Genomic DNA, 25,116 nt, shown 5'->3' on the forward strand with positions numbered 1-25,116 from the left:
GCGGAGTCTGTAACCTGAAGCGTATGTAACCTGAAGCGTATGTAACCCGAGGTACCACTGTATGTTGGGAATGAAAGCTATGGCGAGTGTGGTTCCAGGCAACCTTGTTTCATTGTGTGCACCAAAGTAATGTTGAGCAATGAACTGCAAGCATGTTGGAAAGCAAAGTTATCACTCAGTATGGGCAGGTAGTATCCAGCCACAATTGTACCGTTAAGAATATGTGGACTCTATAACAAACAATCAATTAGTTCATGTTTCAGGAGAGGTCAATAACCAATTGCTTCTTTCTCTTTCCTTCTTTCCCCCTTTCTTCCTTTTTGCAACAATGGCAGATGGTGTCAATTGTACTTAACTTGATTTATCACAGTTATCAACAAATTAGGAGAGATGACAGCTTGGTGCCATCTCTGGTTATTAATGTTCATATGAGATGGCCTCATCATTCCCAGCTTTCGCTTTTCTAATGTTTCAGAAAATATCTGCTGAAAATCTATCAAGGTTTAGCAACTGCTGTTTGTTGCTTGCATGGAATTGCCATTATTAACTCTAATCACCTCTAACAGTTGGATGCCATGCTTAAATTTCTGGGATAAAATGCCTTGGAGTTATAGAAAAAACTGACACTTGTATTCTTTTACTCATTTTTAACACAAGGCGTGCCTAACATCTTGTAGCTATACAATATATGAGTATCTCACAGCTAACCAACTCTTTGAATATTTTTTCTTTGGAAAAATGATTATTGACTGTTGCTTTTTGCCACCATAATTTCAGACTGCTACTGTTCCCTACAGGGACGCAGGTGGCGCTGTGGGTTAAAGCCTCAGCGCATAGGACTTGCTGATCGAAAGGTCGGCGGTTCGAATCCCTGCGGCGGGGTGTGCTCCCGCTGCTCGGTCCCAGCGCCTGCCAACCTAGCAGTTCGAAAGCACCTCCGCGTGCAAGTAGATAAATAGGGACCGCTTACCAGCGGGAAGGTAAATGGCGTTTCCGTGTGCAGCTCTGGCTCGCCAGAGCAGCGATGTCACGCTGGCCACGTGACCCGGAAGTGTCTCCGGACAGCGCTGGCCCCTGGCCTCTTGAGTGAGATGGGCGCACAACCCCAGAGTCTGTCAAGACTGGCCCGTACGGGCAGGGGTACCTTTACCTTTACCTTACTGTTCCCTACAAATTTGTGACTTGATTCCCATGATGCCAGGAAAGCTCAGAACTGGGAAGGAGTAAAGTTTGTCCACTCAGAACCTGAATGCTAATTACAGTGGGAGTCTAAATCTTTCTGAAACCTGAACTCAGCTCATTGCCAACTCAGCCTGGGTACCAACATTGCTGATTACCTCCACCCTCTTCTCGTTTCTATGGCAGTGACAGTGAGAATGTAATACTGGAATATACAATTCCCAAGGATTTTAGTGTCCATTTGACTATTCTTTAAGAATTCTATGGGTTTATCAGAGCTGCAGAAGCAGCCATTATTACCTTCACTAGGTCAGCAATAACCCTATTGTAGCCAAAAGAATTGGATGTGATGTGTTTGTAGAGTACATGCGTGGTGCCCAACACAGTTTCTCCAGCTTGCTGATGTGCCCATGGATCCCATGGATCCCAATAGGTTGGCAACTCCTGCTTTAGAATGCTTTTGTTTTCCTAAGAAAGATGCCATGCAAATCCATTTTTCATTTAAAAAATTCTTAAGGCTGTTACAATAGCCAGATAAATTACTTTGCACTGCATTCACAAACTTTACACTCTAGTTACATCTGAAACTCATTTTTAATTTGCATGTCAGCTAGAAATCACTTTGATGGTTTGAAGACTAACACACTGACAATAAGAAGCTGTGAAGCATGGCAGATAAAACATTTATTGCTTTACAAATGTTTGTTTTATTCACCTTGCAGAGAGGGTGCATATGAACTATGAAAGAGTACTTTTACTTTTGTAGTTGTAGTGGTATTAATAGCAATAGCAATAGTGGGAAAGTACTTTTACAATATTAATAATATTGAAGTAAATCTGTGGATGTCTATCTGCCATCAAAATGGATACAATTGGTGGAATAGGGAATCATCTGGAGCAAATTTGTGGGTGGCAGCGGTGGGTGGGTGGGTGTGTATGCAGGAAGGAAAAGAGGGAAGGGAAATATGTATGATGTTGCCCATAATATTATTTTGTAAGTGTAATCTTTCCAGGACCAATATTGGTCACTGCTATTTGTTCAGAGGTGTTTTTTTTTTTTTTGGGGGGGGGGGAGTCTACAAAACTGAGGGCATATCCACATAGGTATTTATTGTTGGATCAGTGTTGTTCATACATATATATATATATTGCTGTTCACGCATGCAAGTTATTTGCAGTGTTCAAATGACATTGTTGGCAACAAAGTGCCAGCTCTTTTTTTTTTTTGCAATTTAATCCAGATTTTCCATATATATATATTGGCAACACACTGTTGCCAATGACACTTTTGCAGTATTAATCTCCAACCCAGAAGCACACCTTAGTTTCATGGTTCTTTGGATCCAGACCATAACTACTGTGCACAGTCTATTTGTTCTGCAATTAAAGGATTACAGCTTTACAGCTATTCTCATCTGAGTGTAAAGAGCATGCAGCTTAATTGTGTAAATAAAAAAAGGGAAGTCAAATAAATAAATAAATAAATAAATAAATAAATAAATAAATAAATAGGTGCTGTGGGGATTTTGTTACAGGACAGTAAGCAGCAAATAAGGTGGGAGTTTCAGTAGATAAGGGGTTTTCTTTTCAAGGTGGTCTATATTTCTCCCTAAATCCTCTGTTCGAAACACAATCATGTTGACAGCAAAGCTAGGATTAAGGCATTGGAGAAAATAAAAGTTTGGCAATCATTTGCTGTCTTCTAGGCTTGACCTTACTCACACTGCTGATAGCACAGTTGAACTGCTGACTCCTCTTACTGAGGCTCCCAGCTGAGGTGGCTTAAACAGTTGACAGGGCAAATGATTGAGGCCAAAATGTCAGGAAAATGAGCCAGGGTAGGACTTGCATAGTTTGTGAGGAGTTCTGCGGTGTTTCCCTGAATGAGACAAAGAATGGAACACAGGCTGTCAACATAGTCACTTGATTGACCTTTCTAGGCCTGCAGCATCCTGAAGGCTTCAGTCGTGCTATATTTGTGTGACTGTGTTTTCCTCAACTTGTTTTTTCTCTCTGAAATGTTTCCCTCTCCTGTATAATTGATATAAGAACCCACAATTTTTCCTTACTCGGTCTGCTGTACGGTTCAACGGTGAGGCCTTCAGGTTCAAAGTCTGATAATGTACATTTATGTCTCTTTAGCATCTCACTTCTGAAAAGCTATTAAAGCAGCCATCCAACTACTAAACAGAAAAAACGGGATTATACAAACAACCTTTTACAACATTTTGTCATGGATATTTAGCTGCCAAATGAAAATTAAGTGTTAAAACATCTTTTCCCTGGCCACATACTGCCTTGTTCTTTTACAATAATACCAATTCCTATATATCTACTATTACGGTATTTATTTGTGACTTTTATATACTTTCCAGTCAAGGTAGTCTTTTGAGAAGTTTGCACAGCAGTATAAAAATGCAAATCTCATCACCTGTGGTTTGTGCAAAGGATGTCATATAAATTATTTAAAATAAGTTGATAAATAAATGGATCTAGTGGGCCTCTGGATATTATATAATCCCTCAGGAATGCTGGTTATCTTTCCGGTGATTTTTTTGTGGGAGGGGGGCACAGGGGTACGCATATCCCTAAACATTTTGTGAATCTTTGTACTTTTGTCCATTTACTGTATTTATTTTCCCCCATTTGAACTATAAAATGTTGGTTTTCTTGAGTCAAAATGAGAGTACCCCTAAACATATTTTTAAGGAAAAAAGCATGACTATCTCCTCAGTGGTAGGGAGCTGGAATATCTGTGAAAGACATCTTAGGTAAAGGTAAAGGGACCCCCCTGACCGTTAGGTCCAGTCGCGGGCGACTCTGGGGTTGCAGCGCTCATCTCGCTTTACTGACTGAGGGAGCCGGCATACAGCTTCCAGGTCATGTGGCCAGCATGACTGAGCTGCTTCTGGCGAACCAGATCATGCTATTGGAAGGTTTGTAAGAATGTTGTTAAAGCTTCCTCCTCCTCTACAAAGTGTGTTTGGTTGCGAAGGACAATTTCAGCTAACACTGCAATCAAATAGGATTGGGGGCACTCTGTACAGTGGTACCTCGGGTTACAAACACTTTGGGTTACAGACTCTGCTAACCTGGAAGTAGTACCTCGGGTTAAGAACTTTACCTCAGGATGAGAACAGAAACTGTGTGCCGGTGGCGCAGTGGCAGCGGGAGGCCCCATTAGCTAAAGTGGTACCTCTTTTATCCAGACAAGGTATCCCACAGTAAATGATAGTAGTCCATCATGCATAGGTTTTCATATTGGCCACATCTGAATCCTAGACTATTTCTATATACTTGTTCAACTATCTCTAACTGTTCCATGCTATGGAGTTCCTTTTCTTCTTGAGGTTTCATTGTTAGTGGGAATTTGTGTGGTACATGAATAAGTGACCTTGCATTTTCAGATACCTGCATCCTACAGTAGTTGTGCAGACATTCTGTGCCTTCAGATAGATGTGGAAATCTTTTCTTAACCTCTGCTACTGTGAGAGGTCCATTTATTGATTCAACTGTCATTGGGATTGTTATTAGTTTTAAGGATTGCAAAGCCTTTAATCCCAATACTGTTTTTGCAGGGGCATTTATCACAAAGAAGTCCAAACGTTGGCATCCGTCTTTGTATGCACATTTAGCAGAGACTCTTCGTACTATGCTGAGTGGATAGTCCTCCATAGCTGGCCAAGCGCTTTGTTCCAGGTAATATCAGTGGGCTAGATGTTTCTTGTACTGTACAGTGAGAATGCAATTCACTTGTGCTCCTTGCCCAGAAAAGTAGCCAGAAATGCAGAGTCATCCCTGAGTCTGCAGTACCGTGCTTCCTCTGTCTCTTTGTGCATTTACATGGCATCATCATTCCAAGTGGTACGTTTTGTGGCAATTTATGCATACTTGTCTTCTGGAAGGACATACATTTCCCTTTGCAGGTTGCCATGCACATCTTTTGCAGGCCTGTGAGGTGAGAGATAGCTGACTTCCGGTGAGAGATGGTGGCAGGCTAATTGCCTCTATGAGCAACTCCTGTGGAAGGAGATAGCTGTGTGGCGCCTGTGGTGTTTGCTTTCTTTTGCTATGGCTTGCATAATAGCATCCTTGCATCCACATTTTTGTTATTCTTGAGTGTTTAGATATTTCACATAATCTGGCTCTTCTTAAGATTTTTTCTAACATGATGTTATGTGCCATGAATAGCTTTTCCTATATGTCTTTTGAATTTGATCCCATTATCATTCTGTCCATGCGTATGTCATCTCCACTTTGAAGCCAGTGACCGACAGAGTCAACTAATTCAAGATTTGCCCCCATCCTTCTTCCTGCAGGGGCGGAGGAAGGGGGTGCAGGAGGGGTGATTCGCACCAGGTGTCACCACTGTTGGGAGTGACAAAATGCCAGGCGGCACTCACCGTGGGGCCCGCAGTGTGCCCAAGCCACGCGCCTTTGCTGGGAGAGACACAGTGGCTTGAGCATGCACAGGCTCCACGCTGCCCAAACGGTCCACCCACTGCCTCCCCCTCAGTTGTAGGGCAGCTGAGTGGGAGGAGGCATGCACTCTGGAGGCCCTGTGGTGAGCGCGCTGCCCCAGGCACCTGAGCAGCTTCCTCCGCCACTACCTTCCTGTTGACTTCTACAAGGGCAACACTGTAAGGAGGCCAGCTAGAAGTAGAAAAGCAAGCAGGAGGGCACTGGCTGAGGGCAGACTGAGTTTGATGGGGCAGTGCTCCATTTAACCTAATGGACCTTGTTATATAGTGAAGTTTCACTCTGGGCCAGCAGGGGGATACTGTATATAGTTTTCACTCAGGTCTGTAGATAGTTTTCACTCAGGTCCACGTCCGTTATTTTAGGCGGGAAACTCTGGGCTGTTGTTGCTACAATGTTGACAGCCGGCTGCCTATAAAAGCAGGCCGGCTGAGCTGTTTGCAGTCAGTTCTATTCCAGCTTACAAAATAAAGAGCTACTTGGAGAAATCGCTGTGCCGTCTGCTATGTCAACCCACAACTTAACACTGGCGACGAGGATGGGATCGATGGACATCAGAGCACAGCCAGATGCGGCCAGCCTCTGAACTGAGCTGAATCACTGAGCTGAATCACAGAGCGAAATCACTGAGCGAAATCACTGGACAGAACCAATTCAGAGCTGACTGTTCTGGCTAAGAGCACTGTGTTCCATCCATCGCCCTTCACGCCGGCATCGGAATCATGGCTTCACTTGTGCCTCTACCGCCGTTTGCGCCAGCCTCTGAATCATGGGACTCCTACCTTGCTCGGTTCGACTGCTACCTCCAAGCCAACGAGCTGACAGCAGTATCAAAGGATCGGAAGCGGGGCCTATTCCTCAGCCTCTGTGGGCCTGAGGTGTTTGAGACGGCCCGAGCATTGGTTGCGCCTGAAGCAGTCCAGGCAACACCATGGGACACGATCCAAGAGAAGCTTCGCAACCACTACGCACCAAAGCCGTCCAAGATTGCTGCCCGCCATGCGTTCTACCACCGGAACCAGGCAGAGGGGGAGTCAATCAACAACTACACCACCGCCCTGCGACAGGCTGCAATGCACTGTGAGTTCCGAGACTTAGATGATACCCTGATGGATCGAATCGTCTGGGGGGTCCGGGACATCCATCTGCAACGGCGTCTCCTCGCCAAGCCAGACCTCACGCTACAGAAAGCCATTGAGGAGGCTGTGGCCTCAGAAGCTGCTGAACGCTCTGCCTAGGAGATCCGCAAGTCCAGCAGCCCGCGTCTTGCTAGGGAGCCAGTTCCGGTGCATCATGAAGAGGCCAGCAGTGATGAGGCATCCTCCAGTGAAGACGATGACGTGCACCAGACAAAGCGGGAGCGCAGGAAGTTCCAACAGAAGTCCAAGGGCCAACCGGAATGTGCCGGCTGCGGAGGCAACCATTCCCGTGCCAAGTGTCGATTCAGAGACGCCATCTGTAGGAAGTGTTCCAGAAGGGGCCACATCGCTAAGGTCTGCCGATCGGCTCCGTCTGACACCCCCCCTTCATCGACTCACAAGTCCAAGTCTTCACTCCAGTCTGCCAAGGAAAGTTGTTTCGCTCTCACCAACTGCCGCTGCCCGTCTGGAACCACGATTGGCCAAACTGACTCGCCTACGCGATGCAAGCTGAACATCACGGTGCTCATTGAAGGAGCTCCATGTGACATGGAGATCTACACCGGGTCTGCCCTGTCCGTTGTGTCATGGAGCACCATCAAAAGCCTGGTACCCAGAGTGTCCAAAAGGCAACTCGACTCTCACCGCGTACACCTGAGAGACTACCAGGGAAACGACATTCCCGTGGTAGGCGTTGGCCGGTTCCGGATCGCCTTCAAGGATTTTTTGGGCCTGCTCCGGTTGGTGGTGGTCGAAGGTCAGCGGCCAAGCCTCCTAGGGCTACGAGACTTCCGGCGGTGCGCGTTTCCGGTGTGGAAGGGTTTCGGCTGTGAGCGCGAACCCAGTCCGGTAAGGAGGGGGAAAAGGGGGTGCCGAAGGGCGAGAGCACCCCAGATACACGTCCGGAGGGTGTCCGGAGATACAGGGAGCCAGCGGAGACCAGACGCGGCTTGCTCCGCTGTCAGGTAGCCTTGTAAAAGGTGAAGAGAACAGCGGCGCTAGGCAGCAGGTCCGAGGCAGCCATTTCCCCCCCCCCCTCCAACAAAGGACAGCCCAGCCCTCGCCGGGGATTAGCGCCCCGTTTCCAAACACAAGAAACCCGGAGAAAGAACTAAGCTTAAAGGTTTAACAATTGTGGAATTAAAGCGTCACGGGTAAAAAGCGAAGCCACAGGGGTTCAGCCCTTATCAGGAATTGATAAACACGCAGAGAAACAGCAGAGCAAGGGTAAACATATCGAACCACCACTAGGGACTATTTTGTTTCCCTAAAAAGACTTTTACACTAAATATCGGACCCCCTCTGAAAAAGAGGTGTCTAAACAGGGGACAGAAGAAGAAGTTACTGAAATTGAACAGTCTAAACAACTTAAAAGGAGCGCTGGGAAACACCAATTTTTTAGCACTATGCCCAGCGGAAAGCGGAAGAGGAGAGACGCCATTAACGGAAACAGAAGGGGCTAGCGATCAGTTTAAAAAGAACAACAAAGAACAAAAAGAATAATAAAAATTTACCTCTCCAGCAGCTCAGGCGAATTTGATTGAAAACTTGGTGACTGTGCTACTGTTTACCTGTCGATATCCCAGCGCTAGATTGGGCTTATCAGCACTCTCCTTGATCTCAGCGGATTGCTTAAGGATTGGGATACAGCCTCCATTTACGCAGCTGGACCTTTGGCTTGCACGTGCAAAGAGTTTGTTTCTTTGAACTAAACAGCGACAGCCAGCGCTACTCAGATACTCCACCGCTATTCTGTGTTGTCGAATCCCTTGGGTGTTTGGGGTTTGTGCTGTAAGACTCTCTACGCAGTGAGCTTCCCCCTCAGAACTAAGCTATACAACGACAGAGAGCGCCATCTAGTGGACGGAGTGACTATTACATGTAGAACTTTACAATTTGATTTAGGCCTCTCTTCTTCTCTCTCCCCCATTCTTAATCCAACACCTTTACCCCCTGATTTCTCCTTCTCCTCCCTTCCTCCCCCCCTCTTCTTCCCTCTCTCCTCTTCTCTCTCCTTTTTTTCTCCCCTTTTCTCCCCTCCCTTACCCTTGGTCTCTCACAGGTAGAAGGGGTGTGGATTCTTGACGGGGAAACTTTTGATCCCCCTACCCAAACAATACTCAATAACTCTTTAATTTTTCAGTGCTAATCTAAGGTATATCTAAGGTACATCTCCACTGCCGACGTATGAACTTTCAGATATATGAACCGCAAACCCGTGGGGTTATCTGAATATCCCTAAGGGTGTAACACAGTGAAAAAGAATAAGTGGTTTTACGTGAATAATTTAAGGACGGATAAAAAACTGTGGGGTAGAACTAATCAGGGCAAACTAATCTCAGTTTAAAAGTGTGGTAATCATATTATCTGCTGTACTAAGTATTAAGTACCAGATCTCCTCTAGCATTAAGAATGTCAAACACTGGGAAAAGACCTGAAGGAGGAACACCAGTGGAAAGGAAAAGATCAAAGCAAGAGGGGGATTTCAGAGCAGAGAGTTTGAGAATGTTTGCGGAGATAAAACAGAGTGAGACAAATGTAGAGCGTAAACTAGAGCAAGTGGAACACAGAATAGGGGAAGTAGATAAGAAGCTAGACGAAACAGTTAGTGAATTGAAGAGTCAACTGAAAGAGGTATTCAGGAGGACACAGACAGTGGAGGAAGGTTTGAAAAAGACAAAAGCAGAAGTGAGAGATGTAAGGCGCGAGGAGGAAAAGATCAGAGCTGAGATTCTGGATTTGAACAAAAGCCAAGAGGATATGAAAGACTGGATTGCCATGAATGAACTAAGACAGAGGGAGTCTAATCTTAGGATGAGAGGGATACCCGAAGCCCCGGGAGAAAATATAAAAGAGAAACTAATAATAGAATTAGCTCCCTGGCTGGAAGCACCAACAGAAGAGGTTGAAAAGGCAGTGCAATCGGCTTTCAGACTAAAAACTAAGACACCAAAGAATAAAAGAATCGTAGGAGACTGCCTAGTTGTGTTTAAGGATAGAGAAATAAGAAATAGGGTTCTCCAAAAAAACAGAGAGAAAAGGTTAAACATTGAAGGGAATACCATTGTGATTTTTAAAGACATCCCAGTTAGGCTCCTAAAACGTAGGGATACCTATAGAGAATTGGTACAGATACTCAAAAGGAATAACATTGAGTTTAAGTGGGAGTTTCCCGAAGGCATCTCCTTTACATATAGAAGCAAGAGACAAAAATTGTCAAATCCAGAAGAAACAGACAAGTTTTTGAGGAAATATAAAGAACTGAAACCGCAAAGGAGAGGGGGTGGGGGAGGGGAGGGGGGAACCTGGGGGGACCTGGAGGGAGGAGGGAGGAATTCGGGAGGGGAGGAGGGAGAGGAGGGAGTGACGGAAGAAGAAATCTAAAAAAGAAACAACAGCCGCTCCTCTTCCTCTCTCTCAATTAAATCAAAATGGTGTTAAAGGTTTACAGTTGGAATGTTAATGGGATGAACGATAAGGGAAAGAGGAATAAAATTGAGTATATTCTGAAGAAGGAAGGCCTAGATGTTATTTGTCTCCAAGAGACGCATATAGCGAGGAAGCACAAAAGAATTTTGATCAATCATAGATTAGGAAATGAATTTATATCCTCAGATCAGAGTAAAAAGAGGGGGGTAGTTATTTACATTAATAAACAAATTGAAGCGAAACAATTATTCAAAGACGAAGAAGGAAGGATATCAGCAGTCCAAATTAACTGGCAGGGAGAAAAGATAATAATAGTGGGAATATATGCCCCCAATGACAATAAATCAGAGTTTTACGGGAGACTTGAAGAAAAGTTATCTGACTACGCAGACCAGAAAATTATATTGTTGGGAGACATGAACGGTGTGGTGTCGTTAGAGTCAGACAGACAAAGGAATACCAAAGGTAAAGAAGGGAAGTTACCCAGAACTTTCTTTTCCCTGGTCCAAAACTGCAACTTAGTGGATATTTGGAGATATAAATACCCCCTGGAAAAACAATACACCTTCCATTCAGAACCCAACGAGTCACTATCAAGACTGGATCAGATTTGGATTTCGAAAGAATTAGTTTTAAGATCGAAAAAGGTAGAGATCCAGGCCAGAACAATCTCAGACCACAACCCAGTAAAAATGGAATTGAAAGGGCAAGAAAGTAGATTAAATAGATGGAAGTTAAAGGACTATCTGTTGGATGACCAAGAGATAGTAGAAAAGGCCCAAAATAGACTAAAAGAATATTTTGAGGACAACTTAGGCAAAGGTACAAAGCCAAGGGTGGTCTGGGATGCAGGTAAGGCGGTGATGCGGGGTTTCTTTATCCAACAGAGCGTAATTAAAAATAAAAAGAGGGTAAAAGGAAAAAAAGAAATCGCACAACAAATAATGGAGAATGAACAGAAATTAAGTCAAAACCCAAAAAATAAGAAAATAAAAGAAAATATCAAGGTACTACAAGCCCAATACGCAATGCTGATAAATAGAGAGATAGAATGGAAGGTTAAAAGATTGAGACAGAGGAATTTTGAATATGCCAACAAACCAGGGAAGCTTTTAGCGTGGCAATTGAAAAAAAGGAAAGAACAGAGTATAATAAATAAGATAGTGGTGGAAGGAGTAGAGATAAACAAGCCAAAAGAAATAAGGAGAGCCTTTACGGACTTCTATGGAGGACTCTTTAAAAATACAGGAAAAAATATGACGAGAAAAATAGAGAGATATCTAAAATCCAAAAATATTAACAAAATTACTACAGCTGCAAAAGAAGAGTTAAACGCCCCAATCGAGACAGAAGAAATTAAAGCAATAATAACAGACCTAAAAAATGGGAAAGCCCCAGGCCCAGATGGGTTAACCAGTAGATACTATAAAGAGTTGGAATCGGTATTGGTGAATCCACTACAAGAAGTGATGAACAACATTCTTAAGGAAAGAGAAATACCAGAGACGTGGAAGGAGGCATTGATTACACTAATCCCCAAACAAGATTCAGACCTAGAACAAATTAAAAATTATAGACCGATCTCCCTGTTAAACATAGATTATAAGATTTTTACAGGAGTCCTGGCAAGGAGACTAAAAACTGTATTGGTAGAAAGTATTCATAAAGACCAAGCCGGCTTTCTGCCAAGAAGGCAAATGAAAGATAACATAAGGAATGTTATCAATATTATAGAATACTTAACAGAAAGATGCGACAAAGAAGGTTTATTGTTATTTGTGGACGCTGAAAAAGCATTCGACAATGTAAACTGGGAATTCCTGCTGAAACAACTGGAATATATGGAAGTAGGTACTGAATTTTACAATGGGATAAAAGCAATTTATACCGAACAAAGAGCAAGATTAATAATAAATAATGTGGAGTCGACCGAAATAATAGTAACCAAAGGAACAAGACAAGGATGCCCGCTGTCCCCATTATTATTTATAATGATACTAGAGGTTCTACTTAATTCCATTAGAGATAATAAAGAAATCAAAGGAATCAGGGTCGGTCAACACGAATATAAGACTAAGGCTTTCGCAGACGACCTGGTTGTAACAATGGAAGATCCACTCGACTCAATAAAAGAGGTATTGGCAGAATTTGATCAATATGGGGAAGTAACGGGCTTTAAATTAAATAAAAGGAAAACAAAAATAATAACTAAAAATATGTCGGCAGATAAAATCGAGGAACTACAAAGAGAAACAGAAATAGAAGTAACCAAAAAAGTGAAATATCTGGGCATATGGGTAACGTCTAAGAACATAGATTTATTTAAAAACAACTATGAAACAATGTGGAAAAGAGTCAAAAAAGATATAGAAACGAGGGGCAGACTTAAACTGTCATTCTGGGGTAGAATAGCCACAATTAAAATGTCGGTACTTCCAAGAATACTATTTTATTTTCAAAACATCCCGGTGATCAAAGGCACAAAAATATTCAAAACCTGGCACAGGGAGATTTCCAAATTTATCTGGCAGGGAAGGAAGCCGAGAATAAAATTTAAACTATTAACGGATATTAAAGAAAGAGGAGGCTTCGCCCTGCCAGACTTGAAATTATATTTTGAGGCATCATGCCTGTGCTGGGTCAAAACATGGATAAAACTAGAAGAGGCGGAAGTGCTAGACCTAGAAGGCCACGATAATCGATTCGGGTGGCACGCATACTTGTGGCATGAGAGGAAGAAAGTGCACAAAGAATTTGGAAATCACATCTTCAGGGGCCCTCTAATGGAAGTGTGGGAAAGGTACAGAGATGTTTTGGAACCTAAAACGCCACAATGGCTGTCACCACTAGAAGCTATGGCGGTTAAAAAGAGCGATAGGAGAGCCAAATGGGTAACTTACGAACAACTATTAATGAAGGAGGAAGGAAAGTGGAAAATGAGGCCGTACGACCAGGTTAAGTCCCAAGTGTATGACTGGCTGCATTACCATCAGATAAACGGAATGTTTAGGAAAGATGTTAAAGATAAAGGTTATGCTGACAAGAGTTCTAGATTTCAAACCGAGATTTTGGAAAATAATACAAAAACTCTGTCCAAAATGTATAAACAATTATTGGATTGGAACCTAGTTGACGAGGAAGTTAAGGCAGTAATGATACATTGGGCTAGAGATCTGGGTCGCAATATCTATTTCGAAGAGTGGGAAAAACTCTGGAACCAACACCTTAAATTCACGGCCTGTGTGTTATTAAAAGAGAACCTAATGAAAATGTTCTATCGCTGGTATCTGACCCCTGCAAAACTAGCAAGAATGTACGGATCTAGCAATAAATGTTGGAAGTGCAGGGAAAAGGAGGGAACTTTCTACCATATGTGGTGGGAATGCCAAAAGGTTAAAGGGTTTTGGGAGAGTATATATAATGAAATGAAGAAAATGTTAAAATATACCTTTGTTAAAAGACCGGAGGCGTTCCTGCTGGGTCTGGTGGGAAGGGAGATCAAGAAGAAAGATCATAAGCTATTCCAATATGCAACAACAGCAGCAAGGGTCTTAATAGCCAAAAATTGGAAATTAGAGGGTATACCGTCATTGGAGGATTGGAGATCGAAATTATTAGAATATGCGGAGATGGACAGGCTGACAGGAAAAATCAGATACATAAAGGATCAGAGGTTTGTCAAAGACTGGGAAAGTTTCACAAAATATCTGGAAAATCTAATTGATGATCAGATAACTCTGGTGGGCTTCAAAGATGCTCTGTAAGAGGTAAAGGGTAATGTCCAAAAGGAAATGTACAAATGGAAATGACTTATGGCATTACAAACAAAGAAACGCAGAAATAATGTTTATTAGTTGTATGGACGATTCGTGGTAAGACTGAAGGAAGTCATCTTCTTATAGAATATGTAGAGAATTGTTATGTTTGTTTGTATTTTGATTTTGTAAACCAATAAAAATTATGCACAAAAAAAAAAAAAAGCCTCCTAGGGCTAGACTGGTTTGATGCCCTCGGCCTGGAAGTCACCGGCATCAACTGCATCTCTAACGCAGAGACTGAGGGTCTGGTCAAAGACTTTGCCGAGGTTTTTGACGGCACCTTGGGGCAATATACAGGTACGCCCATCTCCTTTAGCCTTGATCCACAAGTCGCCCCCATCAAGCTAAAGCCACGCCGGGTTCCCTTTGCTCTCAAGGCTAAGGTGGACGAACAACTGGACAAACTGATCGCCCAAGGAGTTTTGGAGCCGGTTGACCACGCCAAGTGGGAAACCCCCATCGTCACGCCTGTCAAGCCAGATGGGTCGGTGAGAATCTGCGCTGACTACAAGTGCACGATCAACAAGGCACGCTTATCCGGTTCCTGTTGTCCAACACCTGCTGCATTCCCTGGGTGAGGGTAAGGTCTTCGCTAAGCTGGACCTTGCCCAAGCCTATCAACAACTGCCCGTCGATGATGCCACTGCTGAAGCCCAGACGATCGTCACCCACCGGGGGGCATTCCGTTGCCGCCGGTTGCAGTTCGGGGTGAGTGTGGCTCCTGGCATCTTCCAAAGCCTTATGGAGCGTCTCCTGCAAGGGCTTCCGGGCGTGGTACCATATTTTGATGACGTCTTGGTGTCTGCAGACTCACACCAGCAGCTGTTCGAGCGCCTCCGTGCCGTGCTGACCAGGTTCCAAGAGGCCGGGCTCAAGGTAAAGAGGGAAAAGTGCCAGATCGCCGTTCCACAGGTAGAGTTCCTGGGCTATCTTATCGATGCCTCTGGCCTTCACCCGACCACATCCAAGATCCGCGCTATCCAGCAGGCCCCCACCCCAAAGAACAAGACGGAGTTGCAGGCGTTCCTGGGGCTGCTGAACTTTTATAACATGTTCCTGCCCCACAAAGCCACAGTGGCTGAGCCTCTTCACCGACTCCTTAGCACAAAGACGCCTTGGGCCTGGGGTCATCGGGAGACGGCGGCCTTCAACGCGGTCAAGGCTCTCCTTTCATCAGACAGTGTGCTGGTACAGTACAGTGAATCCAGGCCGCTGGTCCTTGCCTGCGACGCCTCACCTTTTAGCATAGGTGCTGTCCTTAGTCACCGTTTTCCAGACGGAAGAGAAGCACCGCTCGCCTACTTTTCCAGGACGCTATCTCCGACGGAACAGAATTACAGCCAGCTCGACAAGGAGGCACTGGCACTTGTGGCTGGAGTGAAGAGGTTCCATGAATACCTCTATGGCAGGACTTTTGACCTCATCACTGACCACAAGCCACTCCTGGGCCTCCTTGCCGGTGATCGTCCAACTCCACCGGTCCTCTCACCACGCATGCTGCGATGGACTGTTTTCCTGGCTGCCTACCACTACCGGCTCATCCATCGCCCGGGGAAATCGATGGGCCATGCCGACGCCCTCAGCCGTTGCCCTCTTCCAGCATTTGTGGAAGACCCAGCTCCAGCTTCATCACTCCTTCTGATTGAGGATCTTCCGGCAGCGCCTGTATCGGCTGCCACTGTGGCCCCGCGTCTGCCCAGGATCGCACCATCAGCCGGGTGTTCAACTGGGTGTGGAGGGGGTGGCCACAAGGGCCTTTTGCATCAGAGTTCCAGCCCTTCGCAACCAGACAACATGAACTCTCAGCTCATCACGGCTGTCTGCTGTGGGGAGACCGCGTCGTGATTCCCCAGGGACTCCGTCAGCGCGTCCTGGAGGCTCTGCACGTTGGCCACCCGGGAATTGTCAAAATGAAGGCGTTGGCTCGGTGTTATGTCTGGTGGCCTAATATGGACAATGCCATCATTGCCTGGGTGTCTGCCTGTCAAGCGTGCCAAGATTCGAGGCCTGCACCACCGGCAGCTAAGGGACACACCTGGGAGACGCCAAAGACACCCTGGTCGAGGGTGCACATCGATCTGGCTGGCCCCTTTCACGGCCGGACCTTTATGGTAGTGGTGGACGCCTATTCCAAATGGCTGGAGGTCGCCCTGATGCCCTCCACGACTACAGAAGCTGTCATCCGGGTGCTGCGAGGCCTGTTTGCAACGCATGGGTGTCCTGATGTCCTTGTCTCTGACAACGGACCGCAGTTCACGTCAGGCATGTTTGAGCGGTATCTTTTGGGACTGGGCATCCGCCATGCCCTAACGGCACCCTTTCATCCATCCAGCAACGGGCAAGCGGAAAGAATGGTGCGCTCGGCAAAAGAGGCACTGGCGCGCCTGGACCGGGGAGACTGGCATGAGCGGGTCGCCGAATACTTGTTCTTGAAGCACATCACCCCTCATGCGGCCACAGGGTGGAGTCCTGCTGAACTGCTTATGGGCCGCCGCCTCAGGTCACCGCTCGACCGGCTACACCCGGACTTTGCCGTGGCTGAACGCCCAGGCTGTGCCAACGCGCCACGGTCATTTGTCCCAGGAAACCAGGTCTTTGCCCGGAACTATGTGGGGGACATTCCTTGGGTGCCAGCCACAGTAGTGGGAGTCACTGGACCTCGCTCATACCAGGTGGCACTCGAAGACGGACGCTTGTGGCGACGGCACATAGACCAGCTTAGGCGCAGGGTTGGGGACTTGGACACTACCGTGGTGCCCCCAACTGCGCTTGCGGCTCAAGAAGAGACATGTACAGATGGCGAGGCCCCACCTACACCTCCCTCGCAAACTGCCAGCGTGGAGCCGAACCAAGCCGCTTCAGAGGGTCTGCTAGACTTACCACAGACTCAGACCACTCCACTTGCGGAGGCTCCACCCACAGCAGCGGATCCAGGGGAGTTGGTTCCAACGCCACCTAGGGTCGCACCACAGCCTCAGCAAGAACTGTGTGGCCCTCCGGACTTGGCTACCAGTCCCCGGCGGTCTGGCAGAGTTTCCAAGCGCCCAACTTATTTAAAGGACTATGTTGTTGGACATGTATCACTGTTGGTCTAAGTATGGGAAATGTAACTGATATGCTTTTGTGCCTAATTGAACCATTACGCGTAGTGCTGTATATAAGGAAACCATTATGATTGTAACTAACGCCTTATCTCGGTGGGGAGGGGTGTTATGTAGTGAAGTTTCACCCTGGGCCAGCAGGGGGATACTGTATATAGTTTTCACTCAGGTCTGTAGATAGTTTTCACTCAGGTCCACGTCCGTTATTTTAGGCGGGAAACTCTGGGCTGTTGTTGCTACAATGTTGACAGCCGGCTGCCTATAAAAACAGGCCGGCTGAGCTGTTTGCAGTCAGTTCTATTCCAGCTTACAAAATAAAGAGCTACTTGGAGAAATCGCTGTGCCGTCTGCTATGTCAACCCACAACTTAACAGACCAGCACCCCCTGTTTGACTTTCTCTTAGGCTGGACCCTCTGAGGTTTATGCATTTCTTTTGTCTGCTGCTGTAATAGTAAGATGCAGGTTGTGGCTATCAAAACTAGGCATCCAAGTGTTTCTTGTTCTTTATTTCCCCTGATGTCAGGCTTGCTGCACCTTGCACTTGGAGACTTTTATTTTTCTCCCTGCAGCAACTAGCCTCCTTGTTTGTGCCACTTAGTGGCTGTAGCGCTTATGCAGCCAACATCACAAAATTGATTTCCTACTTTATGGTTTAATTCTTTTACCATTTGCTAACAAGAGGTATGATTCACTGGCAAAAATAAGGCTGTGTTGGCCTGTAAATCCTGCAGTACTGAATAGGGAACATTATCCTCTTTGTCTGTGGTACATTCAGATGTTAACAGGTGGAAAGGAAACTTATTATTATCTAACCTGTTCAAATGTGAAATGTCTTGATCTGTTTTCATTTTTACTTCCTGTGTAGCTTACTGTTACATTTGGCTTTAAACTGCTTTCATTCTGAAGAGCAGAATCCAGGTTCCTATTAACCGTTGGCTTAGCTATACATTCTGTACTGATCTTTAATCTACATCAAATCTATTAAAGTTGTTATCTTTCTGCAGCAGTGTACAATCCAAGTACAAAACAAAACAAAGCAAGAGGGAAAAGGTTAAGCTACAGCCTTGAAAACAGCACGCAGGCAAATAAAGTGGAGCACATACTTCCTATTTATACTGTGTGTGTGTGTGTGTGTGTGTGTGTGCACAACTTTATGATTGACACAGTCCCTTCAGGCTATGCTGTTTTGGATTAACTGTTGATTTTACAAATCAACCGTTTTTGAAAGGAAGAATGAACACCTGATTTGGACATTGTTCAAGTCAACCTGGACACATATTTCTCTGTCAGCTTTTTGTGTACACTTGGCTTTCCTTCTAATTATAAATGTCAGTAATGGCCTTTAGTAGGCAAAATGCTTTCAAGCAAAAATGCACCAAAGAAACATGTCTGCCACTTAAAAACAATGTGCTATGTCACCAAAATAGGACCCCTTTCTATATTAGTGACTTTTAAATCAGTGGCTGTGATCTATTATCTTTTAACCACCTGTTATTTAAAGAATAGCTTCACTGTATCTTACTTGATACACAGAAGGTTAATGGAGAATGGTTCACCAATGCCACCACCCATATTCAAACACAAAACAATAAATTATTATAATGATGGGACTCTCCCTCCGACCCAGCCTGGAAATGTTCTATAGAAATCTTTAAAATATGTCATTTAAATGATTTTTCCCCACCCTTTGCCATTTACTTTAAAGCCATTTCAAATCCACTTTCTTTTGGTGTGGTTTTGACACTTTGATAAGAACAGAATGAAAACCTAAAAACACATCTGAACATATATAAGAGGCAGATCTAATACAATCCCTCCCTCCTAAAAAATAGGCAAGGAAGAGCCCACGCCTATTCCTAGAACCCTCAAGATAAGGGCCAGAAGTCTGTGCAAAAGGAAACTAGAGGGAAGCAGCAAAGTGGAAAATGAATGGAAATAAAGAAGTAGGTTTGCTCACCCTTATATGATATCGAAAGGTGACTGTGTAAAATGATAATACTATGAGAAAGTTAGCAAGAATATCTGGTGTTGGACTGATGATTAATGTTATTGTACATCTTTAAAATTCCACTACATATCACCTTACATTGTCGACTGAGCCCGCTCCTATTTGTGTAGCTCTGACCTTTTATTGACAAAGTCCTTGGGTTCTATCTCCTTTTCATGACAAAGCGATAGCATATTGGGAACTGGTTATTGTACACAGAGACAGTTGTGCTGTGTCTTACAGAATGTGATTCAGGTATTCTAGAAGTTGCAAAGTCAAACAATAATATAATCATATATATATCTACACATTGATTTTCAACTGGGAACTAAGTGAACCCACCTTTTAAATTCAACATTTATTACCCATGTCACATAAATTGCCATTTGAACACATCATTTTTAGAACTAACAGTCCGTCTCTGGTATTTATTTGATTATCATGCTCTCCAGGAGCAAAGATGCACAAGGACAGTGAATTACTTTTCTGTTGCAGCTTCCTGCAGTGGCTGCTGCATAATTTTTGTTTTTTTGTGTTATTTCTGCGCTGTTTGAAAGGCAAGGATTTTGGATACACAGCTAGCTACTTATATGTTCTAATAGGTCATAAGAGGCTGGTCTACCTAGCAAAGTCCAGAGGCAGTAAGCCATTGCCAGATACCAATGACAAGCGCAGGGGAAGGTTGCTTCATTCCTGCCCTACATGCTCACCTCCCTGAAGCATTTCTTTGGCACATGTTTGAAATGGATGGCTCAATTGCATAGACCCTTGGCCTGGTCTGATCCAGTAGGTTTCTTACTCTAGAAAAGTGCTTGGCGTTCAGTTAAATGCACTGCATTTTCTGAAAAGCTGAATCACAGTAATATTTCCATTCTAGTTTATCTAGCATGGAAAGTATATTCTGCTTTGAAGTAAAATAGAATAAGATCTAGAGTTCTGTCTTGCTTATCAAATTTACACTTAAAACAAATTTGGGTGGTACAGTCAAACCTCAGCTCCTGAACGCCTCCATTATCGTGTGTTTCAGCTCCCAAACGCCAAAAACCCAGAAGTAAATGCTCCGGTTTTTTAACATTTTTCGGAACCTGAACATCCAATGTGGCTTCCGCTTGAGTGCAAGAAGCTCTTGCAACCATTTGGAAGCTGCGCCTCGGTTGCCAAATGGTTTGGAAGCCGAACGGTCTTCCGGAACAGATTATGTTCAACAATCGAGGTTTGACCGTATTCAACTAAGTTTTATGCAGAACTGACCTATTGAAATAAATAGAGCTAACCTAGTCATGGTCATTAATTTCAGTAGGTCTATTCTGAGCAAAGGTTAGCTGACTATTATTATTATTATTTCATTGTCCCCCTTTTATTACCATCTTGGGCTCAGCAGTTTTCATACATTTTAGTGGGTGGGGCAAAATTTCCACAATACTGCATTACATTTTTGAAGGTGGGCAAAATTCATTAATTTTGAAGCAGGGGGCTCCTACTTTTACAGTCCAGCGTGGCCAAGGATTTTCCTTTCCTTTTCAGCTCTTTCCCTAAAATTAAATATAAATAAATAAAATGACTCCTCCAGCAACTTGGCTGCCCTCATCACTCTAGTAAAAGAAAAAAGAAAGCCCCTTAGTTACCCCATCTTAAAAGGAGGGATCATGACCCCAAATTCTTATAATTCACCCACATTCCAAAAGTTGATGACTATCCCCTGCATAATTTCAGAAGGCATGAATGGTTCGTGTAAAGGAACGGCAGTATTCCATTAAGCTTTACTTTTAACAGCTCCTACTGATCTATGGCATTTATTAAACAAACTGCTCTCATGTGCAATTGTGTTTTAAAAAACAAAACAAAAAACCCAGCTGAACACCACATTTGCTGAGGAAAATGACACTACTCTGCCATCTTTGTTTTTAGTTGTGGACATAATTATGATTTAAAGTAGAAGGAGAGAAGGTCAGTTACACATGTTTTTGCATAATGTAAGGTGTTTTTGGCATGAGCTTCCATATGCAAATGTCCTTGACTCCAAAATATTAAATAGACTACATAACAAGGCCTCTGCTAACAGGTACCCTTGAGCAGTGTCAAGGTCCTGGAATGAGAAAGGGTTGCCATGACTACTGAGGCTAAAGAAGTATGGTCTTGACAACAAAAGAGAGAAAAGCCAGAGCACTTTTTCAAACAAACAAACATCAATCCAAGTGTACAGTGACTCTGTGATGCTTTCATCCTAATCGGAAGTAGAATTTTTCAAATCATGGCAAAAATGAGAAATGAATTTAATAGCATCATAATGGGATATGTTTATTTAATCTTTCTTCCCCCTCCTCATTGCATAACACTGTTTAAAATATGTTTGTTCTCTCTCTCTCTGTGTGTGTGTGTGTGTGTGTGTGTGTTGTGTGAGAGACAGAGAGAGAGGAGAGAGAGAGTGCGAGAATGCCTGCTTTTGTATTTTACTGCTTTTGTGTGTGTTTTTCTTGTAAACAACCCAAATAACGTTTGTCATTAGGCAGTCTAGAAATAGTGAAAGAAGATAAGTAGATTAATTGGACCATGTTTTTGGAAACGAAAGGAGTTAACTGGAGAGGGGAGCTTGCAGAATGTGGATGCCGCCATGTCTTCAGGTCTCATCACTTCTCGAGGTTGTCATTTGGCACTATGATGTGACTGAAGCCTGGAACGGCACAAGGGGGACGGATGGACTGAGATCTCATTCCAGAATTGTGCTGGGTGGTCTCACCCATCGCTGTTTCTAGTACTGAGTACTGTCTGTATCTGTGCCAATCATCCTTATAATTCTCTGTGTTAGTGAATCTGTGATTTGTTCTGCTCACCTGTCTGCATCCTTCTGGCCAAACTGTCAATTCCAGATCACATGTTAACGTGTTCACTATAGCCAGAGCCTGACAGTTTCAGTCCTTGTGGCATTATACTGTATCTAAAAGAATGCTTTCACATTTTCTCTCTTTTATTTGTGTCTGCTGTACTTTAGCCCCAAAACATAAATTAATCAGGTGCGTCTAAATGCATTGTTCAGAAATATCAGGCCAATGCTTATGTTCAATCTGTACAACTATTACTATATATAAAATGCCTCAAGTGGGGAAGAAAGCAAATATTAATGGAGTCAGAAAGATTAGGGGCTCCTTCCCTAATGGGAGATGACTTTTAATCTGATGCAGCAAAATATAAGGTACATTCAGATGTGAGGTTTATTGTGTTAGACTTCCTGGTTATAATGCCCTGGTTTCTAATGTTCCTTCTACATTGCATTGCCTGTTGCACTCTGGAACCATGGCTTTTGGGGAAAAATCAATGTCACACAAAATTTCATTCACATAAGTGGGTGATGTGTGACACAACAGTGAACATCAGTGGCCACATTTGCAACTAGTATGGGAAGCCAGACTCCTCCTTTCATGTGAGCAGTAAACAGGCTAGCCTAGGAAGCCACAGTTTAAAATCGACTTTATATCATGGCTTGTTTTGAAGCCACTGACCATAGTTTCTGGGTTCACATGTAACAGGAAGCTGTGGCTAAGTCCTGAATCCTGGCTTCTTTTGCCACATGCAAGGAGCCAAGAGTGAAGTGGTAAGAAAGGATTTGTCTGGTGGGTGCATGCCATTACATGAGCTTGAAGGGCCTGAACATTTTGAAATGTAGCACATAAATGCTGAGTGTGATCATTATTACAGACTAATAGCAAGCAGACAGAAAATGTGACTCATGAAATGTAAATCTTGTTTAAAAAGTAAGTGGGTTTAGATTGATTTAAAAACAAGATCGCTAGGAATGGCATTTTAAAACTGACACCCTACCGGTCATGAAAATACCACAACTCAGGTATCATTACACCTCTAACCTGCACATGCAGTTTTCCAGTGGACAACTTGTAGAGTGAGTGGTTTTGTGAGAGCTGCTACATTATGAGTGATTAACTTGCACAGTGGGTACAAATGAATAATTTATCAAATATGTTTTCATTATTTCTCTGAGAAAACATTGGTGATCTCTCCTTTACATTCTAACATTTGCACACTGAGCAGGTATTTGCTTAGGCAAATATTTGGGAATAGATAGTCATATAAAAATGAGATGGCCGACATTAATCCAAATATTGTGCCATATTTTGAGAATGCAATGAGAATAATTAGTTGGTAATTAAGCCATTCTTTAATCCATGTTTGTATATAAATATTTTAAAGGCATTTCAACATATATGAAAATTTATTACATACAAATCACATTTGCATTTTGGTTTTTAAGCAGTAAAACAACTGTCATACACAATGTTTTCAGAGTAATTTTGAGGTTTATTTGGGTTTCTTTGTATGCCCAAAAGTAAAAGTTAGATAGCTCCAACCCGCAGGCATAATTTTGTCTGCTACACCTCCCCATATCACCTGCAATGTTTTTTTGGGCAAGCTATGCCCACCTTCCAACATCAATTTGACATCTTTGCACAGTGCTTCCAAAGTATGAGACAGTTGTTTGGGAAGTGCTTGTTGGAGTAACTGGACATGATACAAAGTTTTTTTTCCTTCATGAGTGTAAATCACCCTATGGTTCAGCTAATGGCAGGTGCAAGTTCAGCCAAGCCAATTGTTATAGTAATAGCCCAGTGCCCTGACTATCTCTGTGGTTAATGTATGTCAGCTCAGTTAGTCAGTGTGTGAGACATCAGTCTGTTGGTGTTACTTATTCAGTGTTATTCTTGAATTGCTGGAGTTTATTTGGATCAATGGATATACTTTGTACTTGTATGTATCTGGGTGTATTGGTATCTGCAAAGCCTACAAACTGTATGTATCTATATATCTATATCTATATCTATGTCCAGAACTATTTTACTTAGCCTTATCTTCTGCAGCAATAAACTGCAGCAATAAACTCTTTGGATATTTAGCTGCTTCTGTGTGGCTGGTGGCTGGTATTGGAAACAACTTCCACTGTGTGGGTACCTAACCTGGGATCCCCAGTACAGTCGTACCTCAGAAGTTGAACGAAATCCATTCTGGAAGTCCGTTCGACTTCCAAAACGTTCGAAAACCAAAGCGCGGCTTCCGATGGGCTGCAGGAAGCTCCTGCAGCCGATCGGAAGTCGCAGAAGCCCCGTTGGACATTCGGCTTCCAAAAATAGTTTGCAAACTGGAACAGTCACTTCTGGGTTTGCGACGTTTAGGAGCCAAAACGTTTGGGAACTAAGCTGTTCAACTTCCAAGGTACGACTGTAGTGCTGAACAAGCGACCTTGAAAACTTTCAGATGATTGGCAGTCAAAGTTGGCCCAAAGGGTGCAAGATCGATATGTGTCCCACTGAGTCAAAAGGGTTCCCCACCCCCTGGTTTAAAGAACAAGAAATAGAAAAATCAAGGTGGCTGTACCCAAGCCCTCAAGCACACCTAACGTGGCTGCTTGGATCTTGGCCCTTTTTTTTTTTAACATGGTGTGGAGCAGAAGTCGACTGTAGTTGTTACAAGGTTTGATCAGTTATGTGACTCAATGCACAGGAAAGAAATCCCTGTTTGACAAGTTAAGTATCAGCAACATTCTTCTTCATATTAAGGTGCCCAGGAAGGAAAAGGAAACATTGCGGTAGCCCCCTTCTCTCTGAACAGTTGGTGAGAGGGGATGGTGACTAGGAAAAGTGACATCCTCTGTAGTGGATGATGTGCCAATAATGATGTACAATGATGGTGTGCAAAAAAGTTTTTAAAGAAAAATCACAAATGATGTTGGTGCTACTGTCAGGGTGTTCATTAGTGCATATATGTGGGATGTCAACCTCAGCAAAAAGGATATAAGTTCACTTTTTTTAATAGGAAAGACATCTAAGCACAAATGTCAGTCGATTTGAGGCACCTGGGAAAAGACAATTAAACTAAATTGGGGACACTCTTGAGAGTTGTATAAAACTGACGTTCTGTTCTGTAAAAATCATCCAAACGAAACCTGACACAAGATCAGCAACTTCAGTGGGAGGGG

Source organism: Podarcis gaigeae (assembly GCF_964106915.1).
Source record: "Podarcis gaigeae genome assembly, chromosome: 2".
In the NCBI taxonomy this organism is placed as follows: Eukaryota; Metazoa; Chordata; class Lepidosauria; order Squamata; family Lacertidae; genus Podarcis; species Podarcis gaigeae.